This window comes from Lepisosteus oculatus, chromosome 5 (genome assembly GCF_040954835.1).
Source record: "Lepisosteus oculatus isolate fLepOcu1 chromosome 5, fLepOcu1.hap2, whole genome shotgun sequence".
Classification (NCBI taxonomy): domain Eukaryota; kingdom Metazoa; phylum Chordata; class Actinopteri; order Semionotiformes; family Lepisosteidae; genus Lepisosteus; species Lepisosteus oculatus.
The window spans coordinates 35,548,162-35,572,679 of NC_090700.1; the positions used below are offsets into that span (position 1 = coordinate 35,548,162).

General features: G+C 40.2%; 1 long non-coding RNA gene across 1 annotated transcript in view; it reads left to right on the plus strand.

The window, feature by feature from the left end:
* Positions 1 to 11,356, plus strand: part of LOC138239150 (uncharacterized) — a 251,060-nt gene extending 239,704 nt beyond the window's left edge. Inside the window, exon 6 of the long non-coding RNA XR_011189575.1 lies at positions 11,034 to 11,356. This is a non-coding gene — a long non-coding RNA (uncharacterized lncRNA). The remainder of the gene's footprint in view (positions 1 to 11,033) is intronic.
* Positions 11,357 to 24,518: the final 13,162 nt, after the last annotated feature.

The following is a 24,518-nucleotide window of genomic DNA, read 5'->3' on the forward strand; positions in this document are numbered from 1 at the left end:
AACTGTTGTACTGTCAAGTAATACGTAGACAAATGTCCTTCAAGAATGTTAATCCAGGAGAGGCAGTGTGGCATTGAGGAGCACATAGATACAGTCTATTGATTGATTGATTGCTAGATCATGCAAGCTTTCCAGGTTAGAATTGTTTTTTCAAAGCAAGTCACTATGATATTAATTAGCTCTTGTTAATTAGAGGTACATTTGACTCATTCACAATGCTGAAAAACACAACCATCCACAGAGGTATTGATAGGTGCATGAGTAGATGAGTGGAGTCATCCACTCCAGTGACTAGGTGCAATCCAGTGGTTTGGGTGCCTGGATTGCTAAATAAGTACAGTATACAGGCCAAGGGCTGGATGTACTGAAAAAGAGAGCAGCAGGCCTGTGTGCAGGAGATAGAGATGTCAGTGTGCAGATGCTCCGCTGAGGGAGGTGCAGACCTTGTGTCAGGCAGCTCACAGGCGGAAGACTGCAAGGTATCGTCATCTGGGCCTCCTTACCAAGTCAGCTGGAACTGAAGGGAGATGAATCTTATTTAATAGAATCATTAATCTTCCCATGTTGCATCTGCAAGGAAAAAAATGGGCTACGGGAGAAAGAAGCAGTGAAATTTTAATTGAGCATAAACAGTAGCTGTTTCTCCTGCAGTGGAGCACAGTTATTGCTGAAATTAAAAGCCTGAAGGCTCTCTCACTTTATTGAAAAGTACTACATCTTTTGATCCGTACTTCTCTGATGTGTTTATGACTTTATGCCAGGGATTTGCGCCAAAGGGGGGAGGGAGAGAGGTAACAGCCTGATCTCCAGATTTGTTGACAGGTTCTCTTTAACAATCTACTGGCAAACATCTGGACCTGCAGGTTTTGTCTACAGTGTGGAAGAGTGGAAACAATCGTAATGACATTCCCAACCATAGTGAAACAATATGAATAATATGATTGTAAGGACAGCACTTAAAACAGAAACAGTACTTGTTCATTCTGTCGAGTGTTTCGTGCGGTGGCATGCCCTACTGTGCGGTTGGTTGAGAAAGCACAGGACCATGTGGTTCTTGAGTGTCCTGCAGTGTCTATACAGTCTATACAGCCAGGCAAAGGCAAACCCCTTCCTACCTCCTACCTCCTGCCTTCTGTCACGCCATTAAACTGGAAACCCACTTTACACTTCCTCTGTCAAGTGGGCAGCTCACAGACGTAAACAGGCATGGATTTTAATAGTCCTTTTTTGACTTCTGCAGAAAGCATTCATTTGTGCCTCTTTCATCATTAATTGGCATTTGAATTATATTTGGACTGGGAGTGGTTTGCATCTCAATAAATCTGCTGCCATCTGAAAGATAATGGAAACATCCTTAAGAACCCTGGCATGCTACAGCCGTGGATGTTAGCTGGTTAGATGCAAGCAGGGGTTTCTGTTGTTCCATGTGTTACAGTTATTAATCTGGTCTCTTTGGAAGGGAGAGGAGATGAGATTTCCAGATCAATTAGTGCTGCCATAACACTAGTCATCGCTCTTGTGCTGTCAAACTTGCAATTACTGCTCTGTTTTTAAATTTGGTTTTAGGGTGTATTCAAGTTTTAGATTTGCCCAAGGCAGTTCCCAAAATCTTCAAATGAATACAACTCTAAGGCCTGAGATTTTGCCACAGTGGCATATGTGGAATAAGCCTTCAGGCTCAAAACAGTCCCCCTGACTCTCCTATTGTCTCTTCACTGAACAGTATGATGCCACAATGTTTTCTCATGGGAGGTTAGGGCAGATGGTTAAGGAAAAGGGCTTATTATCTGAAGGCTCCTACTTCCAGTCATGGCTCTGTCACTGACAAAATGCATGTTAACCCAAGCACGTTGTTTAACTCCTTTTGTTCTATTGGATATTATGTTAAAATTTAATTACATTTAAAATGTACCTTTCATCCCATACTTTCCCTTTACACATATAAAGGAACCCACTTTATATGTATAACCCAGCCCCCACCTGGGTGATCCACTTCAGCCTGACTGTGTCTGTATAACAGCACAGCAGTGCACCATACAATACAGAGGAATGAGTGAGAAATTGTTTCACCGATTGAATTAGGGGAAAATTTAGGAGAGGCCAGGTTGTTCAAGCCCGAAATGGAATTTAGACACTAGGATTAACACTCCTCCTCTTATGAACACTGCCATGTGCCATGGGATCTTTAATGCATTATTAGAGCAGTGTTCCTGGTTACAGCACCTGAATGGAGCATCCATCCATCCATTTCCTAACTGCTTTAATCAATACAGGGTCACGGGGTGAGCTGGAGCCTATCCTGGCAGGAAACGGGCAGAAGGCAGGGGACACCTTGGACAGGATGACAGTCTATCGCAGGATACACATAGAAACAAACATGCCTACACACCAGGACCAATACGTCCAGAAGCCAATTAATCTACTGGTGTGTCTTTTTGACTGTGGAAGGAAACGGTGGCACCTGGAAGAAAACCATGCAAGCACAGGGAGAACATATAAACTCCATGCAGATAACACCCCATGTACAGAACTGAACTGGTCCCTGTTGCTGTGAGGCAGCAATGTTAACTACTGCGCAACTGTGTTGCCCACTTTAATGGATTGGTTAGAAATTTCTGGTCCAGTAGGAAGACTGACACCAAATGGTCCACTTACACAACAGCAGTAACCCCGTTTTTCCTTAGAGGTCTCCCACTCAAATACCTATTATTATATTCTTATACTAATATTCATTCTAAGGCCCTGCTTTGTTTAACTTATGAGATCTGATGAGATCAAGCTAGAAGACTGTAATGCTGCTGTCAAGCAGAAATGAGTATTGTAAGTGACTCTGCACTGCAGGTATTGATGCACAGCTCGCTCCCCGGACTCTGTAAGTGACTTTGAATAAGTGCTTTGGGTAATTATTTAGATGCAGCCTTCACAAATAGGAACCAAACCTTCACTATTATCCACATCAGGATAAGAATAATATGTGTAATGCTAAAAAGCCACAAAAGTTTTTGAATGACATTCTACATTATCATAAAAGCAATGCAATTTCTTCACCTTGGTAACAGCATAATATAAGGTTAATGGATCAGCATTTTACTGCATCTAGTCTACTAACTAAAAACGCTCTCTCCTATGTTCAAAATACTTCAATCACTATTGTTTCCAGTGATGATTTGAGCACATGTGTAGATGAAGGCAGCAGTTTTTGCAGACTGGTCTTAGAAAAACCTATGCTCCGTGTTTTAGATTATAATAGCAAAAAAATCAATTAGAATCAAAAGGTGATTATGTATTATCTCCTCTCTAGTTAGAACTCTAATAACTAGATTTGACTATATCATTTCCTTTGGGCTTTTCAAGCAATGGAGGATAAAATTGAGGATATTGTAACGCAACGGGGGCTCAGGCGGGCGCCCTTGCCGCATCTGGTCGGCCCCATCCCGACTGAGGCTCGAACCCGGGACTTCCCCGTCTCTCTGCAGCGACCTAGCCCCGTGAGCTAAAGAGAGATCTCTCTACAGCCCAGTAGCTGTAGTCCTGCTATCACAGGGAAGGGCGGTGACGTCACCCGCTCTGGTACGCTGGCTCTTACACACAGTGCTTGTCGGCTGTAAGCGTTACACTCTCCCCCGCTTAAATCGCCGTCCCCGGCGAAGGGCTATCCCACCCCGCTTCTGACACCAATGTAACGCAACGGGGGCTCAGGCGGGCGCCCTTGCCGCATCTGGTCGGCCCCATCCCGACTGGAGGCTCGAACCCGGGACTTCCTCGTCTCTCTGCAGCGACCTAGCCCCGTGAGCTAAAGAGAGATCTCCGCACAGCCCAGTATCTGTGGTCCTGCTATCACAGGGAAGGGCGGTGACGTCACCCGCTCTGGTACGCCGGCTCTTACACAGTGCCTGTCGGCCGTAAGCGTTACACTCTCCCCCGCTTAAATCGCCGTCCCCGGCGAAGGGCTATCTCATCCCACTCTGACACCAATGTAACGCAACGGGGGCTCAGGCGGGCGCCCTTGCCGCATCTGGTCGGCCCCATCCCGACTGAGGCTCGAACCCGGGACTTCCGCATCTCTCTGCAGCGACCTAGCCCCGTGAGCTAAAGAGAGATCTCTCTACAGCCCAGTAGCTGTAGTCCTGCTATCACAGGGAAGGGCGGTGACGTCACCCGCTCTGGTACGCCGGCTCTTACACACAGTGCTTGTCGGCCGTAAGCGTTACAATATCTTAATTTTATTTGAGGATAAAATTAAGATATACTACACCTTGTAGTATATCTTAGGTGTTTTTCGATTAGGATATTTGTTTTGGGAGGCCATCTCCTCATTGCATTTTAGGTGTTTTTCTGTTCATTTTGTAAGAGTGGAAGTTGTACACAATCTCATGATCTCTAGAAATAAAGGCAGTAGTTTATCATTATTAGTTAAAGTGAATTATGTCCTGGATATGTCTAATAACAAGAAGCACTACTAACCTACCCAGCCATGTTGTTGAATCCAATACCCTGGCTTCTTTCGATAAACAGCTGGATGATATTCTTGGATCAATTATTTACTAACTGCCAAAAAGGGAAGATGGGCCAAATGGCTTTCTCTTGTTTGCAGCCTTACTAATATTCTAATGTTTCCTGTGCTGTATGGGAGTTATAACAAAATTCAATCGCAGCTGTGCTCCATAGCTGTTTTTTTTCATGCATAACATCCTTGAACAGGGGGCTGTTTTCTCTCAGACCAGCCTTAAATGCACACCGCAGGCCTGGCATTGACATCCCAAGTGGACTGAGCAGCTCCTCTGCCTGATTGCTCAGTGCAGGCTAACAGGATTTCATCAGTCACATACAGCTTTATTGGGCTGGTGGAGAGGGGATTCGAAAAATGCACAACTAGATGAGGCACTTTGAGCTTCTGTAAATCTGTTCAGGCTCCTTCTCTCTGTGTTGAGGACTGGAGGGAACCTCACATTAACCTGTTAACATCTGTCCTTCCAGGTGCACTTTATCAGGTTTTCAGAAAGAAATTAAACACCCTTCCATTTACATTTATCATATATATGTCACCATCCCATTAATGGATGGAAGGTTTAGAGAGGGGTGTTTTTAGTTTCAAGACTGGCAGAAAGATTTTTTTAGTGACTCCACTGGCAGCTGCTGAAATAGCCCCTCTACAGGAATGCAGTTTCATTAATGTGTTTCTTCTCTTTCTCAAGGTATTTTACAGCTTATAAATGAGTAGTCTCACTCTCTGACGTTTGTTTCTCTGTAATAACCCTGTAGGCGCTGTTTGCAGTGAACAATGAGTGATTGCTTTGTCTTAGCTCATAATCTCTGTCTTTGAAACAGTGTGGTTGTCCATTTCAAGGGAAGTGTTTTTTAATTTGTCATTTAAGAAACTGAAACCATGTGAAATAGCCATGTGTTTAAATAGTATAAATACATTATACTGCCACTTCCATATTTATATTTTCATATCTTTCATAAAAAAGGGGCACCTATTGTACATGATAAATGAATCAGTAACCATGCTTAGCTTTAATTGTGCATCTTTTGAGTCAAACTTGGACATTGGTTTTTTTCTGTACAGTACTCACATTCCTGTCTCCTGATCTTCCCTGAGTGCAATATCACGGAAATTACCAGCAAGACTATAACATCAGTACAGATCCTAACAAATACTGTAAGAGACTCTTCCATCAGAATGTAACGTGCATCTCTCGTGTTTGTCCACAATGCCACAATCATAGGATACTCAGGATGTAAACTTAACTAATAATGGTTTTAGATTTGTGTTTTTTCCAAGCAGAAAACACCCAGAGAAGGTGAAAGGATAATTAGTCACTGTGCTCTCCCTGCTTCAGCTCCATTAAAGCCTGAAAATTAGATTTAACTTTGTTTTGAGGTTCCCAAGATAACATGCTTGCAGCTCAGCAGAGCTTGCTGAATAACATAAAGAAAGAGGGCTCATTTAATAAGGTGAGGAGAGCTGCAATTCTAGTCTTTGCAGGTGTCAGATTCCACCTCAGATGAACACTTAGCCTATTAATAAGCAAGGGCACCATACTGTTTTCACTTATATCCCCCACAAACACACAAGTCTGCAACTTTATACTGTCTGACAAAGAGATCAGTTATAAATTGTTTCTTACATTGATTTTCCCATTTTCTTTATTGTATATTTTACCATTAAACCTTGGAATAATTGTCCCATTAGAAGGGGGAAATACATTATCATTAACACCGTCTTCTTATCATGCACACAAATGTACACACATACAGTACTAATGACACACAGCTCAACGCAGACCTCTGCACATCCAGAGAGAGGCGGTGCATTCAGCTCGTGTGTCGTAAAAAAAAACAGGGCTGCTCTCTGTGAAGTAAACCATATCATTATATAATTGCATTCTGATTACCCTTTAATAACTCATTTACTTCATTATTTATAAAGAAAATAAATGATAAAGTGCCATCTGGGATTCTTTACTGTTCTATTTATCATTTTAACAATGCATCTGTCCTTGAGTACACTTGTTACAAGTATATTTTGTGATTAAGAATTTAGCACCTGGGTGGACTTCATTGGTGAGTGTAATTAACTCCTCACTGAAAAAAGAGAGAGGAACCTGCTGCTGTTCTAGAAGCCCCAGCTCCTGTGTGAAGGCATCCTTGGACTCTGCACATTACACCCCATCCACACCCTGTCCTTGGTACACCTGTCAGGAACAGCTGGCAGAATATATACTGTGTGCTGTAATTATTTTATGCCATGCTCAGAGCCGTGTGATTGCGAAAGGATTGCCCCCATTCATAACTGAACTGTGATACATTTCTCTGCTCTTTATGGGAAGCACTAAATGCCACTGAAAGCTGCCTGGCTGCTGGTATACGTATAATGTTTTCAGAAAAAAAAATTAGACCAATAATAATGGCTTTGCATAGCTCCCAAGTGTATGTCAATTACATGTTCTCGCTTAGCTGTGCTGGCTAGGACCCCACAGTAGATCAGTTGAATAAGTTGTGGGGCCAGTAGGCGGCTATGTGTATAACCGAACTGCCAACATTCACACATATTTTTACAACTACTCTATATTTATAAATAGATACAGTAAAGGGAAAAAAACATGATCTCAAGAGGCGAAGACTAATACCCACAGAGTTTCTTGCTTCCCCTCTTTCTGATAGACACATATTGAAGTGTGAGTAGCTTTGTAACAGACAGAATACTTAACACAGGCAATACAACTCGAATGCATATTGTGATGTATATGTTTTTTACAGAATTACACAAAGCTGTCATTTTCTATTGAAGTGTGTTGCTTTTTTTTAGTTGTCCATGTTGTTTGAATTCTGTTAACAATTGGATTGCTCTGAAAAAAAAAAGCGAGTGCTGCTTCCTCAAAGCCCTTAGGATTCCATCCTTCTGCTTACCCACCCTTTTGTGTGAACTTCCCAGCCATACAATTTCATGCTGATACCATCTCAGAGTCCCTAAGCCTCTCTTGTCAGCATCTGAAAGAGAGTTGAGAATCTTGGCAAGTAACAGATGATGTCAGCCAACGTTCAGAACAGCATCTTCAGGATTTGTAGTATTTAAAAGTTCATGGAAGTGTGCTATTGTTGAATTCATTACAATGCTTCTAATTTCTCTCATAACACTAATTTAACATCCTGCTGCTTCTCCTCTTTCTGTGAGATGCAAAGGCTGATGTTGAGAATTTAAAGTTCACACATCATTGCAGTGCACAGGTTTGACACATGTGAATGAAGACCCCAAATCCCAAAAGGCTTGTTTGTTCTTACAGACTTGGTTTGTTGATGCTATTAGTCATGTCTATCTATCCTCTCTCTGTTGCCAATCCATTCCCTTAAAACTGTCCGCCTTCCACCTCACAAATTGTACCCCAAGACAACATTAACGTTTCTATAGTCATGGCACCATTTTCTCACAAAGTCTCTCTTAAACTTTAATACTGGGACTCAAGCTTCTCAGTCCCACCAAAATTCTCATGTCAACTTATCATACCCACTCTCTTTCAGCCCCCAGGTAAATCCATCTGACAAAACTTTAGCATTGACAGTTTTCTTTAAATAGTCCACTCTTATCAGAAAGCTGGTTATTCCTGATGAACATGGTGGTGTCCCAAACCAATTCCAGAAACACAATGCTACACCAGGGGTCTGCAGCTCAGTTCCACAAGGGCCTTGTCATCTGGAATTGGTTCCGACCTGAGCGGTCAATTAAACAATTGACCTAATGATTTTCCAAATTAAACATGTATAGGATTTTTCTTAAAGTCTTTTACAGTTGATTACACAGGATATTCATGTCATTAAAGGCATAGTTACCTATAAATCACATGGAAGCCAGGTTAGAAGTATTACAGTTATACAGCTAATTAAATAATTAGACCAACTATGCAACTGAGAATATCAGTGGGATCATAAGACACTAGGTCTCTCAGGAAATGAGTTGCAGACCCCCGGACTACACTCCACCCAGGGTGCCAGTTGATTGCTGCACATAAGCACATAATCTAGAGACTCCATTCAACCTAATGAATGACACCACATAATAATATACATTGTTTAAAAATACCTCCATTGCTTTTATACTACCCCAAAGGTAAGCAGAGATACACACTTCCTTTTCAAACACATCTATTAAGGATTAAATAGGTGCATTTTACAGGTTGAAGGCAAACAAGTGGATGCAGAATAAGGCAGGGATTCAGAACTGAATATGATATTAAGAAGGTGAGAACACCTCTTCCATCAATACCAGGAAAGAGACTTCTATATACCTCCTTTTCCCAGGAACCTCAACACATCTCTTTTGCTTGTATTTACAGGGGCTGTTAAGGCACTATGAAGTTCAATAATACCCTTAGAAAGCATAAACTAAATCAAATATTTTTTTAACTAGAAGATCTCATACTGTTATTCGCTCGAGCAATTCTTTCTAACCCACTGACCTTATGACCATTGCCTGTCATCTCTGCCTTAGCAGGCGGATGACATTAAGAGCATGTGGGCACCACAGCAGCTATCTGTAAATTATGATACACACTTGTCATGACTGGTGATACAGACAAGCGGTTTTATAAAAAAAAAGATGAACATGGGCAGTAATGTATCTGTCAAACAATCAGAATGTTGTGTATTCTATTGCATATGGCTCAGCAATGTTATCTATTCAGTCTGTGTGATAAAATGCACAGTTCCTAATATCATCATAAATATAGTTATATTATGAATAACCATATTAGAACATCTTGAACTACTTTTTTTCATGGGCAGAACATTCCCATGGTGTCAACTATGTGCCCACATAGGGCCCAAGTGTGCATTTTTGCTGGGAGATACAGTATTAGGTTTATAGTCACCCAGTTAAAAAAAGCAGTCCATAAAAAATAAAATAGTATGTCATAATAAATATACATTAGGTGGTTTCAAAGGCAGCAGAGAAATATCTTTTGGGAACATTTAAAAAAAAGAATGAGATTTATATCACTAATACAGATTTAGAAAAAAAAACATCAATAACAACAGCAAAACAGACTATTAATTTTACAGCCTTTATGAAAATAAATATACATTAATAAATTAATTAACAGTTCAGGAAAAAAAGCTATGGCTTAAGAAAACATTTGGTAAATTTTAAACATAGGAAAAGATTATATCTGTGGTGCTTATAATAAATCTTGAAGGATTTATTTCAAAATGCAATCTTGAAATACCTATAAATGCTCAAGGGAATAACAGTATTATAATAGAAGTGCCTCTGAAATTCTAAACATTTAAAGACCTACCCCATGACTCATTTAAAGTGTATGTGCATTTTCCAGTCCGTTAAAATGTAACTTTTATCAGTGGGAGGTTGCTTTCCAGATCTCTTCTAAAGGCAAAGTCCTGTCCAAACCAACATGTTAAGGTCAGTCTTCAATGACGAGCCAAGAGTATTTATACAATATCACCTATGACTGGTGGTATTTGATTGGATTCCCATATGAAAAGTGAGCAGCAGTTATGTGACGTTGGTAAAAAACTTTCAGATCGTGAGATGTAAAAGGCACTTACACCTTTTTGAAGATAAAAATAATCACTGCTGTGAGGCATTTGAGGAATCAGGTGATTGACATTGACTTAACAAACCAGACATCAGATTTCACAGGTGGCACATTAGAGCCTGACTGAGGGAGAATCTATTGAGAAACAGTTGGTATTGTTTACTGATGGTATTCCACAGTCTGACCCTCTGAGTTTCAATTCGAAACAATCATTTTAGTATGTCCGCCCCTAGGCACGGTGTATTTCAAATGTCTGCCTGATACTGTGTTGATCGAGTGTTATCTCCCTGTCTGCGCATGTGGGACTACAGAAGACAGCCCATTTTTTATTGTTTGGCTTATCTTTTTGTGTTTGATTTTGCTCTGTAAGCAATATCGACGCACATGCCCCCCTTCGCAAAACCAAAGAAAAACAAGAAAAAGTATTCAAAAACAAAAACAAGACCAAATCAATTTTTGACTTTTTTTTTAACAGACGCGAAACACAAACACCCAAGCGACCTCACGATACAATCTCAGCCGACGCGAGGTCATAAATAAGAATAAAAGCCTGGTTCAAAAGTTTTTCTTTTTTTTTCTTCTTCTTTTTTTCGTATGTCAAGTAACTTTCAAACACATTACAGCACCTTATTATAGCTGTATTTGTTTCTAAGACCTTTGGGATTATCTGAGCCACTGAGCTGCGAAATTCTATCAGCCTTTCTAAAATAGGCTCCAGCCCAGGCCTTGCCTTCGCACAGGGGAACAATTAGGGTGACCTTGTTCAGGCTGGAGGACGGTTATCTTTGGGCTGAGCTGGAACCACGGATGTCAAAAAATCAGTGACATCTTTCTTCTTGGCAATGGTGACCTTCACATTACAAGGACAAACAGCACCCCGCCTGCAATGGAGGAGAGGAGATAAGTGCTCCATGCAATGCCATAATCAGAATGACACCTTATTTTCCTTCTTTTGTCTTTTTTTCTCCCTCTGCCCTGCAGATCCTCTCCACCTCTCTGCCCAGATGTTTAATTTGGAAGAGCTTTACTGCAAGTATCTTTCTTTCGGTTTATCTGGCCTGGGTCTTCGGTAATCAGGCGGACAGACAGTGCAATTGAAGTACGGCTTTCACTTTGGAGCTCAAAAACAACTTGTGCCTAAAATATCCCAAGGTTTTGCTCAATTACACTTGCAATTAGCCAAACTGACTAGCAATTAATTTGAAGTACAATTACTAATCAAGTGAAAAAAATGTTGGTAATTGCAGATGAAATGGATGTATTTATTTGTTGGAGTGGTGTGGATGATTAGAACTGTCATTAGATACAAGCCAGATAATGTTGCTGGATGCTTTTTATGAAGGATCCTGATTCTTTCTGACTGTGATTTAACTCCACAATAAACTGCCTAGATTATTGGAGCAGTAAAACCAGCTAAAATAATATGCCTCTGTTAATACAAGGTAACATTAAAACACTAAGCTCTTTATCTGTGTTGGATATGAATTAAGCTCTGCTAACACCACATCTAGGATGGACACAAGTCATAGGCAGAGACTAGGTTAGGAAGGGCTGTTCTGCAGGACTATTGATTCACATGAACAAGGAAGATCAAGTGCACATACACAACATTTAATACCTTTTCAGGATTCGATCCATCTCTTCCATTTTATCCAATAGAGAAACTAGGGCAGGAGCTTGTCTCGGCAAGCCCTTTTCAGGATTCCAAAACTTAATTCAAATGTAATGTAATCAGATTTAATTGTTTTCTAAACATTTTCATTCTAAGGAAAATTCTCAATGATCTGTAGCCTTAAATATGCACTTGGCATTCCTGAATGGACCAAACCCACGACGCAGAACATACCTTTGCAACCTCTAATCCAGGCACAACCAAACGTATTAATTAACCTTTTAGAAAAAATACACTTTCTTAATAAAGATATCTCTGTACACCTGATTAGATGGGATGTGATAAAGTAATAAAACTATTATTATTTATTCTGTGTTGTTGCCTGACTGCTGTATTAGATATTGCATTGGCAGATGTATAAAGTATGAACTCTTTTCACCTGCAGGAAGGTGACTGCTTGGCTGCTTTATTCATTCAATTTGTTTGTCTGTTTGTTCGCCAGCCCTCACAGTTTCAGCGTCTCCTGTGGATTCGCTCCTGGCTGTCGGGGACCAGCAGAGCACTGCAGGCTTTCTCCAGCAGACTTCTGCATTTCATAGTGTATTTGGAGAATGAGTCTCCTGCTGTGTAACATAAAGGTGCATGGTTGAGATTAAACAAACTGGAGGCTTCTACAGCAACATGGTCACTCTTCACATAAGACATGGCTTGTCAGGATCTTACCACAGCAGTGATATACAGCTCCTGACTGCTGGTGCATGCCTGTAATTCCTGTCATTTGATTGAAGTGAGGTACCAGCCCAAGAGACCTCAGATTAAGGCTAATTTCCATAATCCCCAATTAGTTAGCAGTCCACCTCTGGCTTTCTTCCAGTTGAGGTCGTGTTGATCAAAGGAGGGCCGATTTTAAAGGGCATGTCATGCCTGCTGAGCAGCCTTTGAGAAACCTGTAAGAGCACAGGTTCACATATGGACAAGAAATATTAATAGGAGCCTTCAAAGAAATGCCAGCCTAGGGGAGATGAGGGTTTTTTTTAAATAATGTTATTTTCCTTTAATGACATCAGTACCAAACTTTCTATTTTTTTCCCTGTGTGCACAACTTTTTCCGAGGGCACTGGGAGAAATGGTGGTTGAGATGGTCTGTTTTCATTTCATGGGACTTTAACTGTTAAAATACTTTGGGACGCTGCAAGACTGCTGAGCTAGACAACTCATTAGGCAGCTAAGTGGGCTGAACTGTATATATAAATGTTGGGATTTATGTTTCAGAATAAATGGCTCATTGAGCTCTTGCCCTCCCTCTTTATAAGGCTCATAGTGTAATTGAAAGGGATTCAGTCACTCTGTAAAAATCAGTAAAGAAGTCTATCCATGTGATCTTCAACAGTACAAAATACATATTCTAGGATATGTGATCTTTGGTGATGAAGCCATTTTTCTGTGGAGAGATGGGACCCTCACCTTTCCCAAAGTAAGGCAAACCAAAAGCTCTCCAGTAAAGTGGTGGAGCCTCTTTTTGAGGAGTTCTTTCAGTTGTTAAATTGCTTAGCGTACAGTATACTTTCCTTGAGCCCTGCCAACTGATATTGGAAATTAAGTTCTGACAATGGAGGGGAGTCAGGACATGCGTCCTGACCACCTCCACGCTCAGCAGAAGTTGCATGTAGACACAGGTACTGGAGGTTGAACCCTGAAGCTTCTTTCTGCAGTTTCACTTTACATCCAGCTGTCAGCCTGAACAACTTTTTGCTTATCTGCGTCAGCTGAGGCAACACTTTTTATTCTTGATCTGCTTCCTCCTCCTGGTTTTCTCATTCTAGTTCTACTAGTTCTCTCCTTCTTTTTTTTCTTTTTGAACTTTTCTCCTTTATCTTCATCATCATCCTCTTCTGCTTCTCTCTTTCCTGTCACTCTTCTCCATCGTCTTCTTCATCAAGCCCATTGTTTCCCCTTCATCTTCCCATTACTCCTGTCTAGCATATCCATTACCATCATCATCTTCTTTATGTTCCTCTTTCATCGTCCCCATCGTTGTCTTCTTCACTTGCTTCTGTTTCTTGTTGCTCTTCTCCATCACCTTGTTCTGTTTCTCTATTATCTTCTAGTCACTCTTCTCCATCATATTCATCCCCATCATTGTCTTCTTTATCACCTGTTTCTCCCTTTTCATTCTCTCCTTGTATCTCTTCTCCATCATTCTCTGCTTTTTCTCCACCATCTTCTTCAGCATCTTTCTGTCCTTCTAGTTTTGTTTCTTCTTCCTGTTTATTGCCCTTTTGTTTTTGCATGTCTTACTTTGCTAAATCATCCCATTATGCGGCCTTATCTGCTAGTTTATAGCAGACCTCAGCATGCATAATCTTCCGTTTATTAACATTAGTGCTATTTTCAAGTCCAACGCCTGAGAGCTCAGCCTTTCTGTATGTTTTTTTTCTCGAATTACCAAGGTCTTCGCAGGACAATTTTCACTCATCTTCTTATTGCTGTATAGCGGCTGCAAAGAATTTACATACTGTAGATTATCTCTTTGCGGTTTACAGAAGAAGGTGCAGAGGAGAAGAAATAATACTGTTTGTGCAGCCGAACCAACTCTCCCGTCAGTGTGTGCAGCTCACCCTTTGTAAAGGACAATCATATGCTTTGTAAATTGATGTCTGTGCATCAAAAAAGAGATACTCAAAGGCAATATAGTAAATTTAGATGGAATATTTTTCACCAATCTTTGCATCAAGAAGATTCTTCTGGATTGTGACTCAGAACAGAATACAATTTTTTTCTCCCTGCATGTTGTCTAGTTCCAAATTATCAGCCTGCAGCAGCTCTACAATCCCACGCATAATACAAAGTCTAAATCACAAAGATCACTAAGCATATTTAGGCTATCATAATCTTGCAAATAATATCAGAAGTGCAAGGAATTGACTTATTATAGTAAGAACTGTATTCTGAAGTGCTCCATCTCTTAGACCATCTCTGAAGCACACTTTACTGTCATGTTGTACACCATCAATAAGAGCTTAGATGTACAGCATATTTTGCAGTGGCACAGCTGTGTATTTCTCTGTGGAGTAATACATGAGCATAGATTTGAATTAATTTAGCCAGAACTAACAATTATTAAATATGCAAATGTTATTGCTAGTGTTATAGGACAGCATGTTCAGACAAGATGGCAGCTCTTGTTTGAACTACATTTTCTAAACAGCTGTTGGGAATGACCTGCACCTCTCAGTCAGCTGACCAATTGGTAGAAGACACATGAATGTGAAAGACTTTGTGTGTGCAACTATGTACTAAGCTGCTTACCAGTTATGGTGTGATTGAAGTGTCATGTGTTGTGTGTATTTTGCTCTGTTTTAGTCTATTTTTTCCCATACTGAAAATAAATAACTGTGTTTTTTCCTTGCTGCTGTGTTGTTTTCCATTTTATTCAGATCTGCCAAATAAAACATCAACGCTACAGACAACATATCTCCACATATCAACAGGCATTAAAATTAGTAATAAAGTGGGAAGGGGGTTGTATCATGAAAGAGGCAGTATTAAAGAGGGATTAATATATATATGCTTATTTACAGGCCTATTAATTAATTATACTGTACAATACTCTTCTTTTTTACAAACTCCAGGTTATGTGACAGACAGGATAGTCAAGTAGTCAAGTAAGCTTTTTCTCTGCATTTACCAGTTCTCAAGAGGGGTCCCTTCCCTGCTGTTTATTATGGTGTTTTAATTTGTCCTTAAGAAGAACACTGTTGCTTACTTTAACTGTCCTGTGTTGCGTTCACGCTTTGTTGCATTCCAGTGCATGCGTTTCACCTCGCCTCATCGAAGACTGTCTCCAGAGTTGGAGATCACCTCCAACAAAATTATCATTTGAATTATTCTGCAAATATATCCTTTTCAGATGCAGATGATTCTGACTGTCAGTGTCAAACTGAATGTTTTTATTTTCACTTGAACAAATGTAAATAAGGCAATTTAAACAAAACATGAGTCAAAAGGAGCTCCCTTTTATCTGCAAAAACTATAGTGGTAATTATATACTTGTACAGTATAGTTGTGGACTCTTCACATGGACTCTACATTGTCTCTGACTTCCTTTCCCAGACATTCTGCATCTGTATAACTTTTCTCTCTTGGACTCTTTCTCTGTTCTCTCTATGACACTTGCACACCCTGGTCCTGCAGTGCTATAAGCCTTCGCCATCCCTCTACTGTCTACTCTCATTAGGAGCTCACTAGATTTCCTCCTTTCTTCTCCTTGCTCCTTTATAATTGCCTTACCTGTGGCTGGCTTCTCTTTCAACAAGGGAAGCACTGAGTGGCACATTATCATCTTTTAAAAGAAGAAATTTGCCAAAAGTTCAGCAGGCTAAACTTAAAAGATAATAACCCTACACATCAGAGACTGCCAGCTATTCAAATGAAAGGACAAGAGAAAAAACAACTCACAATAATATCAAGAGAGCGTGATAGAAATTTCAGACATTTCAGATTGCACAGACAGACAGTGATTCCCTCTTGTGTCTTTATTACAGGGTTTCATTCACTGCATCTGTCTTGGGCAGAGAGCTCCTGTAAACAACAGGGATATCTTGGGCTTTTCGTATTCATTAAAGCCTAGGTAACTTATTCCCTCTTCCAATTACACTCACCACCTTCCTGCACTCTCTGTGCTGTTTTCAAAGCTTTCCTGTGCCCTTTTGCTTTCAGACTGGGAACACAGTCACAAATACCTGCCTTCCTTAGTACAGACCTGCGCACTGAAGAAAGCACCAAGTCACAGCTTCATCCATTTGCTTTGTCCTTTCACAGCACACACACAACGATCTAACTGCCAGTGTTTTGTACTGTACCCACTCAGTCTTGAATTCCCCAGTTGTTTTAGGACTCTGCTCAGTGGAAATGACTCCTTTTGTGCTCTGGAGTTTAGTAGACATTAACATACAGAATGTTCTTCCAGTATGTCCACTTTTAGTGTGATTCTTCTTTTGACACACTGCGAGCTCCACAGTGACTGGTAGGTGAGGTTGGAGGGGTGACACGTCACTGCAAGTAATAATAATAATTCCTTACACTTACAGTATCCTGTATAGTGCTTTTCTGGAAACTCCACTCAAAGCTCTGTGCAGGTAATGGGTCCACTCTACCACTACCAATGTGTAGCATCCACCTGGTTAATGCCAAAGTGTGGCAGTATGTCCCCACAAATTAGCTATCAGTTGGGAGGAGAATACAGTAATGCAGTCAATTCATAGATGGGGATTATTAGGAGGCCATGATTGGTAAAGGACAGGGGTAATTTTGACCAGGACACCAGGGTTAACACACCTTTTCTTTCTGAGAACACTTTGATTTTTAATGTGCACTGAGTCTGGACTTCAGTTGGACTGTGCATTTCATCCTAAGCACAGCTCCTTTTTTTTAAAGTACAGTGTTTCCATCACTATACTGCAGCATTAGGACCCATGTCCACCTCAGGGTGAGTGCTCTCTTAGCCTGCTTAGCTTCAGTTGCCAGTTGCTGGGTGATATACTGTAGCTGCTGGCTCAAGTGACATGGGTATTGTTCGTTGGCAAAACGAGAGAGACCTGGATGATTAATCCCAATCAAGAGGCAATGCCACTTGGGGAATCCTGTCACACTTGGCTAGTGATATGACTCAGACATGAATGTGGATCAACATGCTTGATGTTTTGGTCCAGTTAGGGTTTGGCCCAGTTTTGGTGAGTTTTTTTGCTAGATGTCAGCATTGCTCGTTTTATTCACCACTGCTGACACCAGGTTTATTTAAAAGCCAGCTAGCTCGCCTGGTCAGACCCAAGCTTCTCAGTCACTCATTAGAGCAAACCCTATCCACACAGACTAAGCAAGAGCCAAACCCGCAGAGCCGAAGGAATTGTCCCCTTGTGAGGAGGAACCGAACACTCTTAATAAACATGAAGGCTCATTATAGATCACAAGCCTTGCTAGACCATGAGTCCTAAAGGCCTGGCTTTCATTATATAATCCATCACAGCATGTGGCTGTTTTTTTTTCTTAATCTTTTGATTGTTGTTCTTTTGGGCTGAAGTAGAAGAAGCTGTATGCTGCTACAATGGGAATATTGCGTTTTTTTGTGTGCCTTGCTTATTATTCTACTCTGGCAATAAATCTGTACAAAATTCCCTGTTGAAGATGAAATGCTGGTTAAATAAACTTTATCTTATTTTAAAAATGTTATTAATAAAGCAGTCTCCTGATAATGCCTTATCTGCTGTTTGCATAGTTTAATTAATCAAGGTTTTAGTTGACTAGGCAGTAATTACAAAGGAATCCAAACTTATTGTATGGTCTGACGTCTGCAGGGCACCTCTTCTCTAATCGTACACATTGTATGCTTAACCTGAGAGATACTTGTACACTGTATACTACAGAGATGTTGTATTTAAAGTGCTAAAAATAATACTAGAATTTAACTGATGTTAAAACATCCTGACCTTAGAAAGCCAGTCTTTCATGTTTGATTAAAATGTTTTCAGTGGAGACTGTATGGTTTTCTTGATGGTGTTGATCACTGGGTGAAGGACCCAGCTCTCTGTCATTCCATTGATCAGCACATTAGTCTCTTTGCTGCCACTCCACCAGCTGTGCTGGAGAGTTAGGGAATACAAGTCACAGTTGTCAGCTCAGACTGCAATTCTAATAAATGTAATGTATTCCAGTTACTTATGTCAGGTGAATATTCTGTGCACCAATACTTGCAATGATTAAGAGATTGCTTTATGATTTCTAGATCATTTATAGAGAACTGCATTTTACAGGGATAGTTTATGGATTGTGTTGGAACTTACTGGTAGTTCCTTACAACAATTCAATTCAATTACATGCAGACTTACCAAAAATGGGTTCAGTTATTCAGATTTTTATCTTTTTTGGAAGTGCATTGGAGAACCCTAACCTGTCCCACAAGAATACTTTTAGGTGCTTAGTTAATGTGTTTAATGTGTTCCAAGATAAGAGAAATTAAAAGCTCAAGAAGGTACTTTATACTCAAAGGGTTGTGGAAGTTTTGAACAAGCTTTCCAGCAATGTTGTTGGAACTGATACCCTGGCTTTTTCCAAAAAATGAGATCCCTGGATTAATTAACAGTTTGTATGGATGGTTATAGCCTTGAGAAAAAAGCTAATGTCATATTGGCAGAAAATGCTTGAATAATTTAGGCCACTGTGAAAACATATGCACAATTTTCAAAAAGTATACATTGGTTCCCCTGCTATAATTAATAGTAATAGTTTGCTGTGCATTTTAAATGCCTAACTGCAAGACTGAGAATTGCATTGCTTGGCTCTTTAAATATGTATGACAATAAAACCAATTTATCTTAGTCACTATTGATCACTATTTAACTGTATGTGCCATGAATACATTTCTCAGCTTTAAACAGTGTTCCATACTAAATTGTCTAAAATACAATGTAGAAGGTACAGTACTATTTGACTCAGCTATTGTTGTTAAAGTACTGTCCAGATTTAACATGATTATGTTACTGATTTGGAGTCACTACTTTAGTTACAGATTATTTACAAAACAAAGTGTTCTGTAATGGATATAATTTTCATAGAAGACCTGCCAACACTGTATCAAGGAGGTAAGATGGCACTCTGACTTTGTCAGTAGAGTGCCTTTCCAAATGATTATGGAAATTACAAAAATTGGATCAGATGATGCATGCTGCCAACACTGTCCACTATAAAAGAACTCTTGTGTCAAATGTTTTGTGTGGAATATTGTCAGTGTAACAACTTCCAACACATCCTAACATCTTTGCATTGTCACTACCAAATTATGACTTTATTAATTATGATTTTTCTACAATGAAAGCATTTTTACCTATGCTATGCAATACCAAATTGAAAAAGAACAGTTGTCCTAGACTCTGGGAAACTGACATTAGGAAATATACTTTCCTTTTATTTTGTTTTTGCTTAGTGAAAAATAAATCTGAGAGCCTAACTATATGCACAGTAAAAATTTAAATTGATACACTGTACTTGCTCAGGTAACTTTTTAAGAAACCCAAAAGGAATGCTTATGTTGCCCTGGAAAGCCAGAGTCTTGGTCACTGTCTTGTTAAGAACTGATGGAATACCACTCTGTAAATCTACATATTACAGAGTCTAACAGTACTTCATTACACCCTCCACAGCATTGCAGATTTGTGTAATTTTCCCTGCAACTTCCATTGCTATTGTAAAAAAAAAAAAGCATGATCAGCTGCATCAGACCCTGCAGAATCCACACATATATTGTGTCTAAACAGCCTGGCAGTCCAAGTCCAATGTTGGCCACAGAAGTCATAAACATATGGCAGATATAAAAATAATGTGCAAAATCAGCATTTAATCAAAAAGTGCTGAAAGAAAGCATAAAACAGAAAAATAAGTAATATTTAAAGAATAACCTGTGTCCCGTTTTTTCCAGGGACTGTCCAACCACTAGTTTTAAAGACACTGGCCTACTACAGTACCACCTAACTACTGAATGTAACAGTACACAGACCTGATTACAAGGACTAAGACCAGAACAACTGTTACACAGTGAGATCCAGGTTCAATACCCTAAGCCCCTCCCCCAACTCCTCTTGATGGACAGGTGAGCCTCCATTTAGACCACAGGTGAAGCAGGTTCTGTAATCGGATTCAAAATGGTGGGAGGGACAGGAGCCAAGGACAATGCTGATGATCCACAATAGGTAAGACACAAATGAAACTAACTGCTTTGTGGATGCACATATTGATCTTAATAATACCAGTGAGTGGATATATAATAGAATGATTAAATAATCCCATGTATACTGCCATTGTGCTGTCTGTTCTGTTTATTTTTTTACATCTGTCAGCATGTAATCCCTCTGTCCAGGTTTCTCATCTTAAAAAAGAAGCTGCTGCAACTGCTGCCATTAGGAGATGTACTGTATATGAAATATAGAGGGGCACTCTGGCATTCCTTTTGTGGGTATTATGATTACTGCTTCCCTGTAATCATAATCGTGTTCTCCCAGCCCTTCCTTTATCTTCACTGTGCTTTAGAATTGTAACATGTGCTGCATTAGGCCCTGTAACTGTAGATACCAGCTCCATAGTTCTCTTTATAAATGAACAGCCTATGTTTCCAAAGGTCCATGCAAAGTCTGTAGGAGCTGCATGTGAGCATTTATAATGTTTAGGACATCATAAAAAAGTGTGATTTATCGCACAACAGATGGCTGGTATGCCTGCTCTCGCTGTGACATGTACTGTACTACCATGAGCTTAGGCTTTGGGCTTCTTAATACTACATAAAATTTGGCAGACATAAAATTGCCAGAGATAAAACCGCAGAGGCAAAGAGTTCTGCTTTTTTACCTGTCTGTAGAAATGAGGTGTTTATCTATAAATAAGGTCAGACAGCTCTAGCCAGAGCGAGGAAGAGAGAAAACATATTCTATATGAAATATATGAGTGATTCATATTCCTCAGAAGAGGTCCAAAAATACCCCCCTACCCTTCATAACATTTTGTATAACCTGCTGTGTAAATGTATGTTAGCTCTTCCTCCTGCTGCCTAATGTCATAAGAGTATTCCTTTTCATAGAGCTAGTTTCCACCCTGATAGACAGACCTCAGGATTGCCCATTTAAAGATCTATAAGAGCATCAGAAGAATCTAAGGGGACTTTGTCTAATGTCACAATAAACCTGCAAGCACACCTTGTGAATCCCAGCCTGTGGATGAGTAAGTTTATCACTCTGGGGTGCCACCAGGCATTAAAGCTTCATGAGTCCAGGGCACATAATGCTGCCATCCCTACCCACCAGTATTACAAGCAACACAGAAAAAATGAAAAAAAGAAGCAAAGGCCTATGTATTTAAATTACACTTGACATGCATTGTTACCATTCAAATGTACGTACAATATAAACTCAGTGGTTAAAATAACAGGAGACACCCATCTCTTCGGGGTTCCATTGCTATAGGCAGCAAGAAAAACTTGCAAAGTATGTATTCTTTCAAAATTCTGATTGCTCTGGCCAGAAAGGATGATGGAGGGCTGTCCTGTGATCCTCAATTAAACTATGCATGTCTGTCCATCGCGTTAGCCTGTTTTTTTTTCAGCTTGCAATTTACCTTCACTGAGTGTCACAGTTTTGGTTACTCTGAAAAACTGCAGAGTCTACTGTACACTACACAGTGCCGATGTGGTAACAGATAAAATAAGTTAGTTAAAATGGATTCCAATAATAAAAATGACAAAAATATGGGCAAAGGCATCAGTGAAGGATATTCCTTCAGAACAAGGTCAAGCAGTATAAATATTGGAGTTGTCGTAAATATGTGAGAGAAACAGATCACACTGGGGTTGAGCAGGTTATGTGGGTGCTAACATATAACATGGAGCCTTATTGTAACTTACCTTTGGGGAAATTGTGATGTTTTTATAGGTTGTCTTGGACAAGGTATCGGATTAATAACTGATACTCAGTGGACAATGCACGTTCAGCTACTCTCAAAGTGAGACATTTGCTTTGCTGTACACGTACTGTAGAACTCTCTTCCCCTCCCCTCCACCCCCCACCTTCTCGTATGGAATCTGTGATTAAAAGTTACAAAGGCTCTGCAAACATGCTGGCTTCCACAGACTGGGAATCAACATTCCCCTCGTACCACCTCAATTCAATTTCTCCCAAATTCCGTCCAAGCCCAAGTCTATTCTCTCCAATTTAGCAGGGCTTAATAAGATTTCACAGGGATCACAGCTGGATCACCCCTGCACTCGACATCCCTCTGATGAAGCCAGAGGAGACAGGCGAGGAATTTCTATTCTTGACACTCAGGGCTCCCTCTGTTTACTTGTTGTTGTTTTTCTTTTTCTAATTTCTAAATCTGCTGCTGAAAACCTCAAATGTTAGTGGAACTACAGCATTCGGGGGTGCTTCAGAATCAAAACTCATAACAGCCTTTTCCAAATTCAAGCGAAGGTGTCCTATTTACATCAAAACATAGCTCTGGTCTGTTAGAAGGAGAGTGAGGCAGGCACATTCTGGACAGTTGTGATGGGATAGAGGGATACATAGCAATGAAAGCTGAGGAAAAATCTGTTCACTACAGTACATGTATTTATTCTTTGATGGAAATACAGATGGTGAAAGCCCTTCTTAAACAAGTTGTAAACTCCAGTAAATACTCCAGTAATTTTGGAATAAATCTTTCACATGTTTGTTGCAAAAATTGAGGGTGTGGGATTTATTCCAGAACATCTTCACAGTGGGAGAGAGGGCAAGGGATGCAAAGTGGGTCAACACTCTGGATGACCCAATGTGTAGAACTTTCCACACACTAACTTCGCCAGCATACTTTGGGAGAAGGGAGGAAACCCATGCAGACACAGGGGCACATTCCCTCCTTGTGATTTTCTTCTCTCTCCTGTAGTTCACTCATACCGTCTGAAAATTCGACACTAGGAAATGCACATGTGGGATTTCCTAAACATCCTTATGCCCTGTTGTGTAGCAGTGTACAAGTTTAAGTTGAACTTGTGTTGTGTATTATTTTCTCTTCTACAGTTTTATCTAGCTGCTCTGATAGTACTCACTGCAGCGCTCAGTTCACAAATGTCACTTTTTCTTTGAGCTCTATTCTGAGCTATCTCTCTCCCTCTGGCCAAGTCTTTAGGTTGATGCACATGGTCAAGAAAGCACTGAGCAGGGGGAATATGCTTTCTGGAGCTCTGTTAACATTATTGTCATAAGTTCATATACAGTACCTGATCGATGACTGTCTCATCTCTACATATTTTTTTAATAGTTTCCTAAATTAGAAGAAGAGAATTGTGGACCGACTGGGACAACTGTGCAGAGCTACAGTAGCAAAGTGGAGGTTTAGAAATGAAGAACAAATTATATGGAAGAAAAGGATAAATAGAATAATGTCTGTAAAACGCAGCCTGATGATCTCGTCTTAATTGTCATTCAGAACTGCTTCTATGCACTGCATGTTGAACATGTTGCCTGTTCATCTGGACCTATACTGCCAGGGACAATAACATCTCTAGTTGCCATGAATTCTTTTGTTATCTTTAGAGAATGAGAGAGCCAGAAGTCTTTCACTGTGTTTTTTAAAGACTGTGGGCTTTATTTACAAAAGGTTCTTATGCAATGTGATGTGCTTAATCGTTGGATTAGGGGCATTTTTATTGCATAAGAACTTGTGAAGAATGATGTAGAGGAACTGATAAAGGATAAAGCCATGCTTTCTTCAGAATGGGATATAGCCATAGTTGTGGGGTCCTGTGGCAGTTGTGGTCTAGGAGGCCTGTCTGCATAGAGGCTGTGTGGGTTGTCAACAGGTCCTGAGGTCTCCCCTCCAAATCAACTTCCCTTACTTGTCCTCCTGGAGTTTATCCCCCATTAAGGAGGTGGCTAGTCTTCCCAATTCATTACCAAACCAGGAGTGGAAGGGTTTTGGTGTCTTACCCTCCTCAAAGCCCCGTTCACAGAGGATGGGACGACAGCTTTTGTTTTGGACTCCATGTAACAAAAGGGTCCTTCTTGTAGGCTTTGCACATTAGTCTGGCTTTGTGCCATTGTTAATGTTGTTAATGAATTAATGATCCCAGTACATGAACATCTGCATCCCATTTACATACTGATCTTGTGCTTCCTCACAGTAACAATGCCTTAATAGAACAACCTCTCATTTTCTCTCCTTAAAAGCTTTCTGTATTGATGGTTGCTTTTGGGCCAGTAAAATGCCTTTGTAACCCAATGACTTGGTTGTGTGCATTTAATCACTGAATAAAAGAAAGTAATGTTAGGTTTTGGGGGAGT